The sequence below is a fragment of the Apteryx mantelli genome, chromosome 2, assembly GCF_036417845.1.
Source record: "Apteryx mantelli isolate bAptMan1 chromosome 2, bAptMan1.hap1, whole genome shotgun sequence".
NCBI lineage: Eukaryota > Metazoa > Chordata > Aves > Apterygiformes > Apterygidae > Apteryx > Apteryx mantelli.
In genome coordinates, this window is record NC_089979.1 from 117,281,205 (window position 1) to 117,299,851 (window position 18,647).

The 18,647-nt window shown below is 35.9% G+C and overlaps 1 protein-coding gene across 13 annotated transcripts in view; it reads right to left on the minus strand.

Moving 5' to 3' along the window:
* The window catches only part of ARPP21 (cAMP regulated phosphoprotein 21), a 146,144-nt gene that overhangs the window by 118,199 nt on the left and 9,298 nt on the right, over positions 1–18,647 (minus strand). Inside the window, exon 1 of one of the 13 annotated variants that reach the window (XM_067291301.1) lies at positions 13,524–13,550. The exons of the other annotated variants lie outside the window; for them this stretch is intronic. The gene's annotated coding sequence lies outside the window, so the exon portion shown is untranslated. Of the gene's footprint in view, positions 1–13,523; positions 13,551–18,647 lie in introns of those variants that run through there. 13 annotated transcript variants of the gene reach the window in all.

Consider the following 18,647-nt stretch of genomic DNA (forward strand, 5'->3'; position numbering starts at 1 on the left):
AAAAAAAGCTAATTATAACTATAAATTAGAAGTTAAAATGGCTACATTGCCATGGCTAATGCTAAATGGCGAAATGAATGTTATAAAATCTAATGAAATCATCCGGTATTTCTTTATCATGCTCTAACCACTTAAGTGACAAACATCCTCAGCTTATGCTCACCTGTAGAAAGAGCAAAGAAATTAACATTTAGGTCTCTTATCAATTCCCTTACCTGCCTCTAAAAATATTGTTAGAGCGCTCGCTTTCTATGTTAATACTCATCTTAAAATACGTACTGATATACATTACATTTCTTCATTAACAGCACAATATACTAGACAGTGCAATCAGTTCCAAAAAGAAACAAAGCAATCAAGCAACCAAAGCTGTAAAAACAGAGCACACACAAGTTCAGTATTTTACACTGGTGGCCTGAGGGACAGAGAGAGGAAAAAAATCCTCTTTAAAGCAGTTGCAACAGTAAAAAGACAAAAGGCAGAAACGCTGGTTTACAAAAATGTCAGTGCCAGTTCATACAGTGGATTTGGAGCTTTGGCTTGTGAGAATATCTTGTCAGAAAGCCTGTGGTTTCTACATTATGTTTGCCTTTTCCAGTGGGTAATTCCAGGCTCTGTGTGATATTGTGAACAAAAGAAAAGGCAGAAACAGTGTTTAGATGTCTTTTAGTGTTTTTCAGGAAAGAAATGGTGACATATGTAGGAGGAAGAGAGCTAAGTAGCTTTGTTAAAAATATAATTGGCTGCTCCACATATACCTAGCCAGAAAGCTTCATGACACATGAACTAATAAAAGAGAGCAATGAATATGCGGCAGAAATCAAGTATTCAAGCCAATGTCTCCAAAGAATAAGTCCTGGAAATTTTAAAGGTGAAAATATATGTATTTTATCAAAAAGGACATTTAGACAACAATCGCAAAAACAGTGAGGTATTTTTTGAGTATTTTAAATCTTGTTATACAGATTGAAGTCTCCACAAGTTCAAATATGATTTAAAAAAAACTTCCATAATATCTAAAATTGCGTTTACCTGCTGTGAGACAATCTGTCTTGCTTGGCACTAGAAACCACTAACTACATCAATGACCTAAAAATGCTTCGATTTAAATTACAGAAGAAAAGTGCAGGACAGAAGTTTTATAATCTGCAATATATTCCATTTCCATTGCAGAATGGCCACATCATCATATATTTTATTGCTGTGCTTATTAAAGGGTAAATAGCAATCTGATTATAAAGCACAACTCAAAAAAATGGTAGAGCAGAATATATTTTAGGGAAGTTTAAGGAATAAAAATGGAGGTGCAGGACCTTCACTGACTATGACAAATTTTTATTTATACACACACACACACACACACAAACACACACACATATATATATACCAAAGACAGCTCTATGCTACAGATTCTCTACAGTAATGATATATTTCCAGACTTGGGTCCCAGTCCAACAGCTAGTCTCTTTATTCTTCCCAGGATCTTCATTTAACAGTGTTTGGGATGGGGGTGGAGGGGGTGGAAGGCTTTCATTTAAATTCAAAATTTAAATTCTCTAAGATTTAAGAATGTAATGAGTACTTTGGACATTCAGATGCCCTAAATTCTTTACCTAAAATTTCATATTGGCTGATTATGAATGTTTTAGTGCCTTACTCTCAACTGATTTTTAGAGGCACTTAACTTTATTAGTTAGGCCCAGGGATTTTACTGACATTCGGGCAACCTAAGCACGATCCTAAATGCCTCTGAACTGGACTACTATCCTTGGTACAGTTTTGCTGTCCATCTACTTGAAGAATGTATCTCTTGTGAAAAGTCTCAAATTAGTTACATTTCTAAATATGTATTCTACCCTCTAATTGCAAACAATCATTTTAATGGACAAAAGACAGTTCCTTAAATATTCAGACATACAAAAACTCATAAGATATGCCATTTACATCAGCTAAACATTTGACTGAATATTTATGGATTTCTGATGAGGAGGTTAGAAATACTTTACTGATTCACAGTCTTCTGAACAAGGTAAGCTTGAGAATCTTTCCACTGATTTTGAGAATTTGATACTTCTCTTAAATTAGTTAATTTCAATATGTAACAGGCACATGTGTTCTTTTTTTAATTTAATTAGGAGAGTATCTAGTGCTAGATAGAAACTGAAATATAGTACATGCATCCTCTGTAGATTGATCCAATTGGCAGAGTTTGATGGGTTTTTAAACAAGAAAATGCCAAATTCAAATTGAATATAAAATAAGTGAATCTGTTGGGGGGGAGGGTTAATAATTTATTGAGGTATTCAACCTAATAATCTAGCGAATTGTTTTTTCCTCGCAACATTTAAAAAGTCCATCTGTGAATGGAATATTTTTTGCCTATTTAATTGTATTTTGAGTCTAGGCTGACATTCCCCTTGCAGGAACTGAAATCATAATTTTGTGTAAGATGCAATTTGTTTGGTCAATATTTCTTAATATGTAACGGTATGCTTTTGAGCCTCAGGACTTACTTTTGATACCTTCGAGTCTTCCAAAGGCTGATGAAACATGATCCAACTATGCGAAAGGGCAAGTCAATAAGCACTCTGTCACTGTAAGCCAAGTTCTGAGAAACTGTGATCTTTCTTGCAAATCAGCCTTCCTAATAAAAAAGACCTTATTCTAAGCATGTTTTACTGTAACTTATCTAGGGGCAATAGAAAGAATTTATGCCCTTGTCTCTCTTTTTGACATTAGAAGTTATCTGCCAGAGAACTTTCTGCAAAACACAGTAAAATAAGTAAAACTGGCTTACTGTATGTTTTGCTTCATTTATGACAGTCTATACCTAAACTTAAATCTTCTGACTGAATGTTGCTTTAAAAAAGGTATCTACTGTACGATTTGAAACACTGATAAGAGGGAAAGAGGTGAGAATCTCAGCTTCACACACAAGAATAAACCACCTTGTACCCCACTGTAGAAATGAAAAAAATCCCAGTCTAAAATACCATGCTGTGGTATATTCTTATTGTGAGAAATTTCTCTTTGACAATAAAATAACTATGAGAAATTACTTGAGGGTATAAAAATTACTGTAGTATCTGAAACAAACCAAGAGAGGACCTGAAGAAATAATTTTATAACAGAAATATATTTGAAATTAGCTTCTGCTGCCGCCTTAGAAAGTTTACATTTTTCCAAAATACTTCAAGAAGAAAGGGCTGCATTTCAGAGTAATGTTCCCTATATTCTCCTTAAAACACGGCTGATATTCTGGGGAATCTTTTTGCTGAACATGATTGAATGGGTTACGGTTTTTTTTCTTTTTGCTATTGCCTCATATTCTAAGTTGTATAGATGATTTTTCACAGCTCTTACAAATCAGCATTACCTTTAATTATGCATATACAACATAAATAGCAACCAGACAAGTTTAATTTTTCCGTAAAAATGTGAAAGCAAAAAGAGTTGCTTAATAAAACTGATCGTACCTCAAAGAATAAAGTATCCAGCAGTAAGTTTAATACTTTAAGTTATTTTCAAGTAGACCTGTAGCTGTCATATCAGTCAGAAAACTTCTGGGCACGGTATATGGTGTCCTCCAAATATCTGAGTAACTTATCTTTAGGAAATTTCCACAATTTGGGAAGGACCAAAAACAGGCCCACCAGCAACTCATGTAACTGCACCATACAGCCTAAGTTATTAAAAGCTCACAGAAACATCACAAGCAAAGCTAGCCTTGCTCCAAGTTGAGAATCATGCCAGAAAAACCCTGATCCTCAGAAAGCCCTTGAGGAAAGCTCATGAATGGAGATCTGAACCCACCTCAATCCTAGGAAGTCGGATCTCCCTTTCAAGTGTTATGTCTAAGGGGTATCTTTTGTGTCAGAGAACTAAGTAGACAGAAGCCCAAGGAACTGCATTTTTTCTCTCTTCTTTTTATCCCTCTTTTGACTCTTGTTCTCTTGAAGAGAGCTGTTGAATTAGCTGCTGAATTACGCAGCCAGTTCATGGAAAACAAACCTCCCTTCTATGCTAAGACCATAAGAAAATATTTATTTTTATTAACAATCAACCTTGCCTTGATCCGTAAGCATGGCGTCTTGAAGTCTTGGCTGTCATAACTACTGTCTCAGTGCACACCTTCCAAAACCAATGAAAGATTATCGGCACTTGCAAAAGTTCTGAAATCAGGAAAAGCTGTAGCTTCTTTTCAAATATTTCAGATAATGCTTTTAGACCTTGATTTTAAAGTCTAATTTGTAATTTTAACTAGAACTACAAAATAAAACATATTGCATCTTCTTTGATGAGAAAAATACTTTTTAATAGGTGTTTATCCAGCATCCATCATGGTAAATCTTGAGAGGAACTACTTGGTGCTACCATAATACAAGAAACAAATCCACTAGCCAGTATGAGATGTGAATGTGGTACATATGCTTAGGGACTAAAATGAATCTCTATTAAAATTTTGAAGGGTAAATCAGCACTCTGTTAATCAATGTTAAACTGAAGTTTCTCAAAGGCAGGATGATAAGAAACCCTTAAACATTCATTAGCCTCCAAAGAAAGTTGGACACCTATGTACCTTAGGCCCCTGCAAAAATCTCATTTTAATCACATGAAAAAACAGGGTTTCTTCACTTCAACTCCAATTATAGCAGATTTAACAAGATCACTCTAAACGCAATATCCTGCTGTTGATTACCAACTATCCTGCTGCTCCATACAAAATTTCTTCTGAGTCCTAAAAAGAGGATGACGGCTGAAAGCCTGAAGCCCAACCGTAAAGCCGATGCTGAACGTGGAGCTATCTTCTTCAACTGAGCTGAAATACTCAGAACCTTGCAGGGCTGGTTTCAGGCCATCCAGACTCTGTAAGTAGCATATGAAAATCTTCATGTGGCTGACAGCTAAAACATCCAAACATTAGAGAGCCAAACTGAACAGGATAAAGGAAGGATGAGTCTCTGGAAGGAGTCGAAAAGGAGATGACAACAGTGGATCCCCAGGAGTCCCACCACCGGAGTAGAGGACAGACCAAGGCTTGCTACGCAGCCAGGGAAGCTTGGTCATGTTAGCTCTGGCAGTCAGTATGAGTTTACCTCCTCTCAATTCAGGCAGGCTTTTAGCAACCCAGCAGCTCCTTGACATCTGCCTGACGTAGCCTTGCCATGGGAACTGGCTGAACTATTCACAAGCCACATGCAGTACAAGAACTAAAGACTAGCTAGACTGTAAAATGGTAAGACTTGAAATAAAAATACAACTTAAATATGTTTTTATATGCATCTGCAAGCTACAAAAGTAACATTTCAATCCGTTCTTCTAAAATACATGCTGGACATCCTTTGGAACTTGCTTCTTAAGATATAATGTGGTCATAGTGGAAGCTTAGTTTTAGACTTTTCATTTTATTGCATGTTGATGTTTATTTCTTTTTGTATCAGTTTTCACTGCAGAAATCTTAAATGAAGGAGAAGGACTGATTGCTATGCAGAGTTCATTACACAGGGATACAAAAATGACATTCATGATCTGATTTTTATCACCAGTGATCACAGAAAAAAATTTACATGCAGAAGAAAAAAATATATTGTTACATTTCAACAGAGATTTTAAATACACAGAAGTCAAGATAGCCAAAGTGATGGTTCCCACAGCATGCATAATGTGCTATAAGAAATATTCTGTATTGCTATATACTATGTTAACTTTTATGCCTTAATATATACACGCAATTTAGCTTAGTTATGATTGTTGGGGGAACCATAAGTGGCTATCCTGACAATTTTATTCTCAACTGCAATGTTGCACTAATGGAGTGTTGGTACTTCATCTCCTTGTTTGTTTCAAAATGAGGGGGGAGGAGAAGAAAGGAAAAGCTACAGGGAAATAAGGCAAGAAAAAGGAAGAGGAATATTATCTTTTCTATGCATTCTAATTATCTAAGTCCACAGTAAGCTTGGTGTTTTGAAAAGCTGTGAGCCAAGCATTAAAAATATCAGTATTTACACTAATATATTTTTAAAACGCCATCCAGGTAAATCCACTATCCCTTTTATACATTACCTTGCTACTACAAGTCTAATGTGTATGAACACCAACATGGCCAGATCTCCTTTATCATGGTGTCAGTTAGGATGCAGCCAGTCATGAAAAGACCTATGCCTCCCAGCCAACTTTAAAACCTTACATTTTTTGCTGACAGGTAAGATCTTCTGTGCCTAAAGGGAAATTCTTTGGCCTACAATATATGATACCAAAAATAGCACCAAGTGCCAACGATTTTTGAAGATGGACAAATTAAAGCTGAAGGGAAGCAATATTCCCTCTCTCCTTATCCTTAAGAGACAGACACAAGATCTACGGCCTAACCCATCCTCAGGAGCCATATGAAAAGACATTATCATGTAACTTTTATGTCATTTGCTGCTGTCATGTTGTTCACATAGTTTGCATGTTATATTACTTGCCCAGCCTCTTTCCATCTTACTAATACAGACAAAGCTTGTGAGACTATACAGTAGTTAAATCAGTGGCACCTGGTCAATCCTTTAAGTACTGTTACAACAATTCTCAATAGTCATTATGATTTTTAGCTTTGGAGAACATTTTCCAAAAAAGACAAGTCTCTTGGCTCAAGGCGATTTGCCTTTATATTTAATTTTGCAGTGTTTTACCTCTGTTTCTTACCTATTGACACACACACAGATTATTAAAGGGCAGGAAATTCTAGCCACTGGGAGAGTCTTCCCTTGCCAGTTTTCTCCTACAAAAACCCAAAGACATTCAGTCTCTACTGCCTTCTGGAACTTCAAAATTCAAAGCTACAAAAGGCTAAAAAAGATCTGATTATCTCTAAGAAGTATCTTTGAAGAACAAGGAAAAGAAAGGGAACTTACTGCTCCTTTTCATTTCCTCTCTTCAGTCTGACTTTTTTTAATCCTTATCCTCATCATTACTATCTTTAATCTGGAGAAGTTTTAGTCTGCCTATAGTCTAACCGGAGATCTAAGGATAGAAGGTCTGAGGCTTTTCACATCTGTATGTGACTGTGCCCAAAGACAGGTGCAAAGGCTGCCAAACATAATTGCTGGCCTGTTGAATAATGCATAATGTTACATTTTTTGTTATTCAACCAAAGGTTAGAATTTGAAAGATTAATGGTCTCCTAAAAGATATTATCTGATAGAACTGCCCAAATTTCAACTGTCAGGTTCAACAAAGGGCCTTTCTCCTTTCTTGGAAATCTTCATTCTGGGAAACATTTATCTAACTCACAAAATCAAAATACCAAGGCACTGATGGAGTAGAAATGTGCTGCAGGCTGGTTCTATTTGAGACAGACTGGCCTCCAGCATCCATACTAGTTGCTTGATGACTCAAAATGAAACAAGTAGGCAGGACATTGGAGTGTCAACTGAATGACACCTGCTCAGCAGGCACCAGAAGATGTTAGTCACAGTAGTCTACAAAACCAAATTCTTTCTAAAACATACTTGCTTTGACCAACAAATCTCCTCCTTTTAGAAAACCAAGATGTCCCAAAATATTTACCTACATACTCATAAACATTTACAGAACTAAGTTACTTTCACTGCAAGTAGTTTGTCACCAATTTTATAAAATCAGAGGAAGCACAGCCATGGCAGAAGGAAGGCACCTGTTTCCTTTTCGCTGATATTTTAGAACTGACAGTGAAAGAGAACGCCAACACTTCTTTCACAGTCAATCACATGCAATGCTGATTCACATCATTTGAAGCTAGTGAGACCACTGTGCCATGATTAGAAGTTTTCAAACTCATCAGGAGGGGAAAACCTGAAGATTTCCTGTCTACACAAGAATCCTGAATCAGTCTACGTTACATCTATATTAATCTCACCAGCTACTGCCTGATTCTTGGCTATATTTAAGTGTGGCAAGTTCATCAAACAGATGGTATCTACACTCCAAAACATCATCTTCTACCAAAATCTTGTCTATCTCATGATTCGGCTACATTAGAGCATGCCACGAACATAATCCTTACAGAGGTTCTGCCTTATAGTCATTTTTCACACTTGTAATTCCAGCACCTTAAGTATTGAGACATCCTAGCAAATGAAGCATCTGACATTTCAGGACATTGCACATGCTTTAATGGGACACGTTAGCTTACAACTTACACAGCCACCTAAAAATACTCCTGTCTTGTTATGATAAACAGAACTAAGATTACTGACAATAATAATTGGCGGCAAGAATACTGTATAAAACAGCTCTTAAATCATTATTTTGGAATGACTACATTTCTAGCTGTTAGATTTTCATACATATCCCTTGCACCAGAGGGCCAAAAAAAAAAAAGAAAGAAAAAAAACACAAAAGCAAAGTAAAACAAAAGTTTCTAAGGTGTTCTTATTCCTGTAACTTCTCACAAACCAGTTAATTATTTCAGGTCCAACACTATCACAATGTAAGCTATCAACCTGAAGAAATACATTTGTTGGGATATGCTTTCCTACTCACTGTGACAAAGAATGTGACTTACCTTCATGAAAAGAAACGATGCTACAAATGCATCTGCCTCCCACGCACTTTTTGGCTCTACTGGCCAGAACATGGATCTCTGCCTCTCCTTCTGCCTCACATTTAAGCCTGTCCAGTGCAAAGGACCCCTTTTTCAGTGTGTGGGACCAAAAAGGGAAGAGTTAAATAGGCCTTTTCTTCTTCTCAGATGACTTCTCAATACAAACTACTGAAGGATAAGGTCTTAGACTGAGTAGAGCTAATTAGAGGAGGCAGAGCAAGAGTTCCCAAATTTTTGGTGGGTACCATCACTGGCACCGTAACAACTAATAGGCTTCTGACAGGAGAAAAACAAAACACTTGGCTGTCCAAGCATCATGCACGTAGCATTTTGAGGTGGCTTGTATATCACTGGCAGTACACATACTATTGCTCTAAAAGATCTCCTCTAGGGGATATTCCTTGCTTTCCCATCATTATCAGATGCTATGCTCCTCACTATTATCCTCTGTACTGTAAGAAAGATCTCTCAAGTCTTTAACTTCTGTAGAACAATTTTATTTAGGTTACCAAAGGTTCAAATGCAACAGGGGTTTCAATTTCAGTAGTAGTAATTTTCTCAATATGTGAACATTTAGTATCTTGTAGCAATTTATTCAAATATCAGACTGCATTGACTCCTTGCCACAACAGAATTAGCAGTATCACAACTGAATTGAAGTTGTGATTGGCAGTATTACTGTTCTAACCTTCCCATGCCATAATAATAGGTGGCTTCTGGCTTTAATTCCACTGCTGTCTTATACATCCTATTAGGGGCCTCAAGACCAGCTTACCTTCTTCTATACAGAAAATACTCTGCTTTCTTCTATCAAAGAAAATCCCTTTGAATTTATGTCCAAACATGAAACAGTTTGCATCAGCAACCTGACAAAAACATGGATATTCCCTAACCAAAAATACAGCAAGGCATTTAAATGACTTTTTCAACAAATTCTCTGAAAGTAAAAATGTCACTATAGTTTTCTTTTACATCTACCCCTTTAATTTTTATAATCTCTTGTGAAAGAAGCTTGTTGACTTAATGGGCTAAATATTTATACCAATCCAAGTATGTGAACTGGTATTGTACAAGAGAGAACTTCATATACCTAGTTAGAAATCTCTAGGAGTTCAGAAGGAAGAAGAAGAAGAAGAAGAAGAAGAAGAAGAAGAAGAAAGAATTACACAGTAATATAGAAATTCAGAGCCTGAGGTCTGAAGGGATAATTTAAGTACATTAAATTTATTTCTGTTTCAAGAAACACAACATCAAACTTCTTTCAGTGGTCTTTAGTTTCTCTGCTAAACACTTCTGTGAGCGTGTTCCAAACTCAAAATTACCTCTCAAGAGAAAATCTCAGGTTGGAGCTTTCTTTCACTGTTTCTGGGTTTGCTCCTATATCATGGATTATTGGTACCAGATGTGAACTGGGGACAGTAAAAAGCCTTACAATTACTACTACATTTTGTTCCTTCAGTTTCTATAGAATTTCCTAAAGGAATCAACTTGCTTTTAGTCTATACACTGTCTCTTGGAAAACATCTCTCCTTGAAGAAATCTGATCTCAAAGATGCACAATTAACCTTAGAGACCTCTTTCTTTCCTGAAATGCCTGTCTGTAGACATTTCTTAGTGTCTGAGTTCAATGAAATCACTGAAGATTTATGTGATACTTTGGAGCCTTTGACTGACCATCTTTAGAAAACAAGCAAACAAAAGAACCTAAAAAATACTTTTCTTTTTCTAATAAAAGGTGATATTACAATATTGAAACTTTTTTATTGGCAATCATCATATTATATGTATATTTTAATTGGCTTGTGCATATGATTTTTAAGAACCAGAGATGCCATTAATTTACTTAGTAAAATTTAACCTAATCATCTTTATTCCTTCTTTCCATCTATTTTACTGCTCATGGCCACAGTGAATGTAAACATTCAGTTGCAGTGAATTACAGCTGAGTAGTGTATATATGTGTGTGTGTATATATATATATATATATATATAATATGTAAAAGCTGGGCATACATACATAGCAAAACAAGACCATACTATCGCTGAACAATGACTGCAGACATATCTATTTTCACACAGTTATGTGGAAGCTAATGTCAGCTGAATATCATCGTACTAGAGATAGTCACTACTGGGTAGTGACATCCTGCAACCAGTGACACTATTCACATATTTAACACTGAAGCGTATTCACAACTGTTTTACTAGATCAGACCAAAGTTTTTTGGAACATTAAGTCCTAAAGAAACATACATACAGACTAAGTAATGACACACATGAAAGGCAATTTAGGCTTCTGGCTTACACTATGTAAAAAGTTACTGAACGAAAGTGTACTTTTTACTTGTTCATATAACGGATATACATTCTCAACAGGCAACTGGAAAACCAATGCAAAAGTCTGTAACTCAATCTATACTTCACCATAATAGGAAAACATTGTCTTTTGGCTTTATTGATATAAAAAATTTAATCAGGAAATCTTACCCTTTGAAAAGCAAATTAATGCTAAATACATCAATGTTTTACTGCTGTCCTGGGCTTATTTTATTACTGAATCTGGCTTGGACTTTTTGTCATCTGTTTATGCAAAATTTAAAATGCATTACACATTTCAGCAACATAAACTATTACAGAACTCAAGGAAGGTATCCCTGTAAGAGGGAAGCTCTCCCTCACAGAAAGAAAAGACCCAGTTGATCTTTCTGACTAAACCCAGAATAGGCTTAGTGGTGTTCCCTAGTTCAGAGAGGTGTGGGAAACAGGTAATCTCATAATATCAAAAATATCAGAAAATCCAAAGGAATTCAAGGTCAGAAAAACAGAACATTGCTAACAACAAAAGGAGAAAGACTAGCTGGAGCTAACTGCAGCAAGTGGAAAACTGTAAAATTTCCAATAGCGAGAGAAAACTCAGACACCAGGAGAGGCACAATGCTCCAGGGCAGCTGGAAAAAGAGAAAGGCGAACTCCTGTTTTCAATTAAACCATTCTTTTATGTTAATAAAGCAGAACAAGATGGGAAAAAGCAATTAAAACACTTCTCCCAGCCACACATCTATGGCTAGTACTTACTTCCTTGGATAAATAGGGAAACAGGATGCAAACTCTGGCACAAAGGAAGGAGGATATATGCTGGGTAGCAGTCAAAACAACTGCTCGGTGAGGAGCTCCCCCTGAATCTACAGTAGCACTTAGAAAGCCTGTAAAGAGCCTAGTGTTAATGGTATGGAACAGCTACGTAAGAACTACTTAGTGCTTCAATGAGAACAGAGTAACTTTTTTTTTTTATCCAAAGGCCATTGATTTAAGCAACATCTAGGCCACATCAAGTGTGAAACTGTGATGCCAGTAACGTCAGTAGATGCCTTAACAGTAAAAGCCAGGCTTTCACACGCACGCAGACTTCAGCAAACAAGACAATGTTAAAATGCTTTAAGTCTCCTCTATATGTCAACCACTAGAAAAACTCTGTCAAGTAAGAAATAATAGATTCTAACTCAAATTATGAGTCTCAAATGTAGAAACTATGAGTCTGAATAGAGAGGTAAAAGGCTATTAAATTCATATGTATAACTAAATAATCATTACCATATAATATATTTTCATGACATACACTATAAAGATGACTGGAAAAATATTTACACTCTAATAATAAGAGTAAAGGATTCATTTTAATTTAAAATTCTTTTAGAAATACAGCTTTGTCAGGAAAACTAGTATTTTTGAGACATTAAATGAAACTTAGCATAGGGAGTTATAAATAATTCCTTTTTGTTAAAGGGAGATGACCTTGGGTAAACTCTCCATACAAAGTGAAGACAAAGGCACTATAATAGGGGGCTTCATACGCCAATAACAAAGCAGGTAGTGTCTACTTCACAATCTTGTCAAAGCTTCCCCTCAAATTATTTGATCTATTCCCCTTGTCCTGCAAAATAAAAACCTACTTAAGTGAAAGTTGTGTGCAACACTTTAAATTGCATTTGTGGGTGTGTTCTTTTTACATGTATATGTCTTCACTTTTTAAAAAAACAAAACATCATTTGACATATTATCCTAACAAGGCCTAACCATAAATACCTAGAATAGATAAGCACAGATTTAAAGACTCAAAATATAAAATAAACTAACTGAAAGAAACCTCTTACCAATTCTTTCAAGCTTTGCCTCAGATGCTAAGATTCTTAAATTTTAACATGGCTGTGACTTGTTTTTTTTAAACACTTGAAGACTTCAATTTTCAAGTTCTGTTAATCTTGTACCTGTTCAAGTTCTCCAGAATTATCACCTGTTAAAACTACCAAAAATATATTACTGCATGCTTGTCTGAAAAGAAGAGTAACTAAATAAAGGCAATAATACCTGACACTGACAGCAGAGAATAAGAGCGGCAACTGTAACGTGAGTATTTTCACTTCGTATTTGCTGTGGACTAATAGACTACACACAAACAGTAACTGTGACTGAGCTGACTAATTTGTCAAGGTACCGTAACTCGATTGTATCTGCTAATATTAACAGTAGCAAAGTTCATACTCCTGTAGTGCCTCTTTATTACAAAATATTTGGAAATGTTATAGACTCTAATTAAGGGGAAAAAAACATTCTGGGAATATAAATACAGAAGAATTGTATTTCCTTACAGATAATGAAAGTAAGGAACACAGAGGTTAAACTAGTAATGAAGTTACTCAAAATAGGAGCTAAAAGCATAACCCAAATCTCCTTCCCTAGCTATAATACCACAGTTCTCCAATGTCTTTCATTCTCCAATGCCCCTTTACACACACAGTCTTGTGGCAGAACATGAACATATGTATGACTGAAACGCAGTCACTGATGAAACTGTAAATGAATATTTTAAATATTTTTATGCCTATACATGCAGACATAGGGCATAAAAAGAAACCTGAAGTCCAGCATTTTTAACAATAGTAATAAAAATAATAATTACCAGAAAAAACCTTACATGTTTCTTGTGTGACCTCTTGAAGCACATTACGATTAATTGTAGCCTCTGTATCAAACTGTTTTAGGAACTACTAGACAAGATAGCATGTAAGAAATTGAACAAGAGATATGCATTTATTCATGCAAAATTCTGTCTACAAAATCCATTTCATTTCAAATCTAATTAGACTGAAATAGCACTTAGAAATAATTTATAATAATGACTTAGATTTATTTCCAGGGAAACAAATGAACTGAGAAACAAGCAACATGCAAACCTGCATCATAATAGCAGCAACAAATAAGGGGAAAAAATAGGGAGCCATACCAGCATCAAATACTGTGACAATATTCTACTTATTTATGATAAATGCAATATTGAAAGTGGACTGCTATTCTTTGTATTTCTGCTCTTACCTAGCAGTGTTCCATTATCTGTATTTGCTATTCTTTGTATTTCTACCTACTACCCAGCACTGCCTACACATCTCTCAAACTTTCTTTTCATATCTCGATTACACAGAAGGCACTCTTTCTCTGCGGTATTTCAAGGAGGCTGGAGTACAGCAGCTGTACACCCTATTAAAGCATGCTGTACAGTATCAGTGTAAGCTGAACAAGGCAATCAGTAAGGATGATCAGTTCAATCTCAGTTCAAGTCTACTTCCATTGCCCAAGTTAGAATTCACTTCCAGTGCTTTTCAAAACTTACAGAAAATATTCACGTATACCATGGCTTTTATCTTCACTGCCTACCAAGTAGTACAAATGCTTACATATTTTACAAACAAACTGATTGACACACTTAGTGGCTGGTCAGCTTACTTTTTGTTGTGGAGTGCAAACAATGCTGGAAGTTCATTTTTGCTTAATAACAATTATTTCTTTCATTTTGTTTTCTTCCTCTATTCACTCCCAGAAATAATCTTTGTTCAAAAGCTTCACACTGATGAGAGATGGCTGGCTGCCTATTTTCCTACCCAGGGAACATCCATACTTCTTAAAGTCAAATGTGAGGAAGGGAAATTCAGCACAGGAGAATGTTAGGAACTAAGAAATTAGTAAGGGAGCAATAGGGATTTTTATTGCTAGGATTCCTTTCTACGAGTTACCGTCTCACGGTAGACCATCCCCCCTCTTAAACTGTTTCTTATTGCTCATGACATGCCTGTTTATCAGTCTCTGATTTTTGGGAAATGCTTTTTGGGGAAAGCCCTTTTTTGTAAAGATATTAGTACAGTATATAGCTCACCAACTGACGCTATTTGTAGCATTTGAATTTGTAGCTATTCCCACTGTTAGAAAAGCCCCCTTTTAAGATAAAAATATTTTTAAGAGGCTTTCACTGGAAAGAATCTCCCAAAATTATCCAAATTACCTAAGGCATTTGGAAGTACTAAAGATCTGCCCCCTTACTGAAAAGGAAACATTTTCATGATGTTTTATTCTGACTATACCACAAAATACTCTTTAAAAGGCAATGGCACTGTTTATCTTCTATTGACTCAGGAAATATATCCTCTCTCCTGGTGGGCTACATAGGCAATTCATAAAAGGGCTATGAAAGGGCTAAAAAGTCTCCTTTTGTTACTTAAGTAAACAGGCATTTTCTGACTATCAGACTCACTATCTATGGCTCACACAGAGCATAGAGGAACGGGTCTCCACTGGCCCATTACCCACTACCAGCCTTTCCCCCCACCCCACATCTTACAGCTAGGAATCAGTGGAGAAAGCATTGCTAGAGAGCCACACGCTCTTATTCACAGCAATTGTATTAGCCCAGCATCATCCTCTTCACGTTAAGCTGCTTTGCATGTTGTCTTTGCTGGAATGTCAGCAAAGTCTTCAGCAATTAATTGCTTTTCATTTAGCCAACACCAGTGAGCAGAAGAGTGGGGACTGTAGACTACGTTTTGCACCTAGACTCATTTTGATGGGCTGAAGCACACAAGGCAAAGCGACTTTTACAGCAGCTTCCCTTATCACATAACAGGAGGTTCAATTGTTCAAATTTCTGAATTCTGGAGAAAAAAAAAAAGTGTTTTGCCTGTCTCTTTCAAATGTAACTTAGTTCTCCTCCTTAATTAATACACTCCAATCCACTGGACTGGAAAGGCAATTCAGCTGCAGACTGGTAATACAGTCATTTGGGAAACTCCCCAACCTTAGTTTTTCTCAGTAACGTAAAAGTGCATCTTAAAACTTAAGAGACCACAAAATATTTCAATGCACATTTTGGAAAGATATTATAGCCATACCAGCTTCTTGCTACAGAAATAAAATCCAGTTGCATATTTGTCTTAAGTACAGCAATAAGGTTATACAAACTAACATTTTCATGCTTTTACTTGCAAGGATTAAGACAAGAGAATTAAGTCAATAAAAGCAAAAGTTTCCCTTCAAACAGCTTAAATGTAGGCTACGTGAAAAAACAAGTCCATTTCACTATTTTGCAGGTCTCCCATGTAACTACAGACATTTACACATATGCTTTTAAATATCACAAATCATCTGCTTAGCCAATAACTGAACTCGAATTCAATTGTCAGTAGCAATTATCAGTATACTGAGGAGAGAGTATTGCACCATTCTTTGTGCAATAAATGACTTGCTAATGCGACATCTCACTAAAATATGGAATTACTCCCTGCAACACAGAATTTAGTCCTTAACTGGTAAGAGATTTCTTCAGCTCAGTGCTGCTTCAGAGTTAACTGAACTGACTGTCCACCAGCCTGAAGATTACCCTATAAAAGAAAATCAGTTCATAACTCATATCATCTGTTCAAAGCACTGCCATCATTTCTTTATTGTGTTTTGGAATACTCAGAATGTTATTTTCATAATAAACTTATAAAGTACAGTGGGCAATTAGTGAATTAGATTGCCAATCAGATTACTAAAAAACAAATAACTGAATTACATTGGTAGTTACCAGCTGAACGCAGGGACTTCTGTCGTGTCTTAGCAACGATGAATGAAAAAAGGTAAAAACAAGCAATAAAATGTAGAAAAAACATTGCATTTCCAGGAAAAGTGAATCTCAACTTTCAAATGGCAGTAGCAAACAATGCTCCTTCAAACGTACACATATCAATCTCCCACGTAAACGTGAAATTTCAGCCAAATATCTACCATTTCACTGTCCTGTCACAAAAATGGATTGTGTCTTTACTATAGGTCCTCAAGTGTAGGCATCTAGATGCCTTATCCATAACTATCTTTACAGTCTCTTCCACTTCCAAACATAATCTATGGCTACACAATCACTGAAATTAAAGTTACGAGAAGAATATATAACTTTCAGTTTTTAGTGCAGGTTCCAAGCTTATTCAACACATGTACAGATTTGAAACACAAAATAAATCTCTACCTAAGAACTCCATTCATTTTCTTTCCATTGTGCAATCAAATAATATAATAAATTGCATCCAATTTAATGTATTAGGTTCTGTGCTAGTTGCATAACCTTTGCAAATGGATGAAGATTTCAGGATACAAAAACCTCCCAAGGAGCATCACAAATACGCAGTTCTACAGAGTTACTGAATTTGAATGTAGGCCCCAAAGGGACCTAGGTACATCGATCTGAGCTACACGTATGAAGAGGTTCAAAAGCACAAGGTCTTCTAGATTCCACAAAGATGCAATCAGAAGAATGTACCTAGTTTTGGCTCTCTCAATAAGAGATACCAAAACAAAGACCGGGAGATCTGGGAACTAGCATATTTTGAATAATGAAGATATGTTTTATATAATATGTTCTAATATAAACTGACTGTCCAAATGTCTACAGAGTTAAATTATTTTAAAAAGCACACTACAATAAACTTCAGAAAATGTTACTGTAATGACACTATATGATGAATAAATCAAACTTTTCAGCCATTTCAAACATAGGCAGGTAACTGATGCAGATACAGGCAAGATAATAAAGCTAAGGAATGTAAGCAAATGAGAAAGAAAAATAAAACCCAAGAAAAGTCAGAAGGATCATTTTAACAAAGGAAAGCTCGTGCAAGGGGCACAACTTACAAAAGCAAAGGCCTGGTGTAAAGAATGGCTAGACAATATAAGGAGCAGAATGGAGACAATTGTTATATATGTGGAAGGGGCCAGAAACAAGGCAGAGACACAGATGCTGGAGGCAGGTTGATGTATGTACATAAAGAAATAAAACTAGGAAAGAGTTTATACTAAGACTGCAGCAAATTCCTCTAATATTTAACTTCCTGCTCTTTCAGTAATCTTTAAGTCAGGGCTGTGGACTGTTAAGGAAAATCACGTTTCTATCATGCACCTAAGGATGCAGGGTAAATTATGTAACTACACTGTGCTCACAACACCCTGCTGTTCCTAGAAGAAGGTAACAGTGGCTCCTCTCCAACCCTCCAAATTCTTTGTTTTCTCCACTGAGGCTGTAAGGCTACCTGCAATTGTCTACAATTTTCCAATTCTATGATACTTAAGAGCAACAGGACCTCAAGTTACTGGCTCTGATATAAACCATTAGAGGTCAAAAATGGAATCTTAGAATTCCTCATATTAAAATCATCTGTCTGGCAGTGAATATATATTAAAACTGCTTGTATATGCAGCTGATATTCTGGAGAACACTTGTATGTTATACCATCATATGCCAGCCTCATTCCAGCTACTCAGCATCGGTAATAAATAATACATTCCACTGGAACATTTAACAATGCATCAGAAGTACTTAGGTTACTTGTGCTTTTTCTTTGTTACGATCTTGAGTCATTGCAAATCTAGCAACCACATTCCCATGCCATGAAATCTGCTCCGAAAGCACAGTACCATCCGAGTTGCTCAGTCTGTTGTGATTTTTCAGACAAGTCAAAGAATTAGGCATTACTACAGTTGTTCTCAAAGTACTGACGCAATTAGAACTGATTCTGTTTTTCAGCATTTTGAAATTGTGCTATTTAATCAGTAAAATGTTTTGTTAAAAGTACCACTATTTTACAGTCTTCTTTTCTGATACACTCTTATACTGATGCAATTTTATTATATATGGATTCAAAGTGCCTGACAACATTAATAAAGATGTGACACAAGCATATGTTATTAAATAAACACAAACAAAAATTAGTGCCAAAGGAATTTA